The following is a 2,832-nucleotide window of genomic DNA, read 5'->3' on the forward strand; positions in this document are numbered from 1 at the left end:
CCCTGCGCTGCTGCCGGCAGAGCCCAGCCGAGCCCCCGCGCTGGCTCTGCCTGCCTGGCCTGCGCAGCTGTGCCACGGGCACTGGCAGGGCTGCAAGGACTCTGCGCTCCCTCCAGGCTGTGACACAGGCTCCAGCGCCCAGGGTGCCCTGGCTGGGACCCGCAAAAGCCTGAGACCCTTCTGAATCTACACCAGAGGAGCAAACATGCCAGCAGCGTGGGATGCCATGGGGCTAAGCATGGTGACGATTCCGGCAGTGCCATGTGCTGCCAGCCAAGGGTAACGCCGGTGCGAGACGGGGCAGTGCCACCGCTGAGCTGCCCCGCTCAGCCCTCAGACTGCCCCTTCCCCCTACCAAGGACACGGTGAATGCCCGGGAGCATCGCAGAGCCACCCCTGCCCCACCATGGGCCGGCACTCGGTGTGGGCCGCGGTGCTGCCAGGCAGGGTCTCAGCCTCCCCAGCACGCAGTACCCAGCTCCACGCTGCCCCCAGCCCCCCGCCCCCCCCACGCCAGGCTGTCCCCTGCCACTGGCGCTGAAGCTCTGTGGGTATTTATAGGCATTTCTGGTGCCCAGCTCTGCAGATTCGATTCCTCTTGTGCCTCTCGCTGTGCTGCAGGGATGGAAGGTGGCTTGCAGCCCCTGGGTGCCCTGTCCTCCCTTTCTCCTGCCCCTTCCCCACCCCACAGCTCTTGCCCACGCTCCTCTCCCCTGTTGCATCACCCTGACCCGCTCCCAGGCCGCACAGCGTGGCCAGGGCATGTCACCGCTCAAGGGGGAAGAGCCCATGCGGTCGGCACACCACACCTTTGGTATCCCGTTCCAACCTGGGGCTGCTCTCCAATGGGGTTGGGGCTACAGAGCCCGTTCCCAAACGAAGGACCCTCCAGCATCTGCCCCAGGCTCTGGGAGAGCCCTGCAGCACGGCGGGGTGATGCCACCCCATGGGATGGCCAGCCCAGCCCCCAGCTCCCTGGTGCCCGGCACGGGTCCTACCTGGAGCGTGGTGCCAGCAGGGCACAGGGCTGGGCTGCTCCCTCGCCTCTGCCATCAGGACTTCTCCATCCACCCCACACTGCGCTCCGGCACCCGCCGCGGACACGAGGTGCTTCCTCATTTGGGGATTGGTTTGCACGCACTGACTGACAGGCGCCGAGCTCTGCCACAGCCACCAGACACGGTGACAGCCCTGTGACCCTGCAGGAGCCCTGCACCAACCGCCGCGGTGCCCACCCCGCACACTTGCACCGCGGCGCTCTGCACGAGGCTGCTGGGGGGATCCCTGCTCCCGAGCCATGAAAAGCCATCGCACACCCTGCTAGAAAAGTGGCCTTGAGGACGTAATTGGGTTGTCTGGCACCCGCAGCTCCAGCACCCAGCACCCAGCACCTCCTCTCCCAACTCCTCCCACGGCCCCGTGGTCACACACCCCCCTGCGGCTGCCCATCGCATGGTGTGCGCACATCTCTCTGCTCCTACCCCTCCGCCCAGCACACCCTCGCCAGCCGGCGCACACCCGCATCCCGCCAGCGCGCACATCGCTCACACGCAGCACTCGGCTGTCGCGGTACTCTAACCTCTCCTCATCCCGGCAAGCTGCTCCAGGGAATGCCACGTCCCAGACAAAACTCCCACCCACGAGCCTCTGAGCACCCCACAGGGTGCTGCCCTGCCCTGGGGCACACAAGCCCCTCTCCAGCCGTGCTCAGACAGACAATGAGCCACACCTGGGATGCCACCCCTGACCCCAGCTGGGCTTGGGACCCTCCCCAGCCCCAGCAGTCCCCCCATGTGGAGCCGCTGGGCATGGGCAGAACAGGAAGGGGTGCTTTCCTGCGACGTAGTGGCTTGCAGTAAGACCCATCCCATTCCCAGGCAGCACTCTGGAGCAAAACGCAGGCCTTTTCCCCGGGAAGAAAAAAGACAACTTGGCTGCTCATAGAAATATATTGGTTCAGATGGGCACCGCCGTGCCCCTTGCCATCTCCTGCTGCGCAGGAGGCCGTGCCACCTTGGTGGCACGAACGGCAGCTGGGCCCACAAAGAGAGGTGCTGGGGCTGCTGCTGTGACACTGTTGTGGCAAGGTGCTGCTTGAAAGGGGTTGGTGCAGCTTTCCAGCACCATGCAGGACCTCTCGGGGGAAGGGACACTTGTCAAGTGTCAATTTGACCCATTTGGAGCTGTCCCACCTCCCAGTGACTGATGCCCACATGGGGCACCTGGGGACAGGAGGCAAAGGGCCAGCAGTGGGGACAGACCCTCTTCCCAGCACGGCTCACCCTGATGGGACCTCTGGAGGGAACGAGCCGAGGAGGGCTGGCAAGAGCCTTCCTACCCCATCCATCCCCGGGGCATCCCACCGCCTGCCCTGGCACATCAGAGTGCCCCAGCCTGCTCCCCGCCGGCATCTGGCCTTGCATCACCCTGCAGCCGTATGGCGCAAGCACCCTTGTTTCCTCCCGCCGAAGGAAGTGGAGACCAGCCGTGGAGCTCACAGGGTGCTCACAGCTGCGCAGAGGGGTCCAGAGATGCTGGTGCTGCCTGAGGCCACCAGCCACCTGGGAGGGCTGCAGCCACCAACCCACACCGGCTCCCACCCTGCAAAGCGTGCCCAGGCCACCAGCTCTGGCACGTTCGAGGGCAGAGCTGGTCCCCGGTGCAGCGTGCACCAGCGGTGCCTTGCCCTGGCTTATGGGGACACTGCACTGCACAGCTGGGACCAGGACACGTCCCAGCTGACTCCAGGGCGCTCACGGACACTCATGGCTCAGAGCCTGCATGGCAGCACTGGTGGCAGCCCCATGGGAGGAGGCTGCCATTGCCCGCTTC

At 65.9% G+C, this 2,832-nt stretch overlaps 1 protein-coding gene across 1 annotated transcript in view; it reads right to left on the reverse strand.

Annotated features, from left to right (window-relative positions):
* Nucleotides 1-2,832, reverse strand: part of LOC103916083 (carbohydrate-responsive element-binding protein-like) — a 20,539-nt gene that overhangs the window by 5,759 nt on the left and 11,948 nt on the right.

Source organism: Pygoscelis adeliae, unplaced genomic scaffold, assembly GCF_000699105.1.
Source record: "Pygoscelis adeliae isolate BGI_AS28 unplaced genomic scaffold, ASM69910v1 Scaffold180, whole genome shotgun sequence".
NCBI classification, from domain to species: Eukaryota; Metazoa; Chordata; class Aves; order Sphenisciformes; family Spheniscidae; genus Pygoscelis; species Pygoscelis adeliae.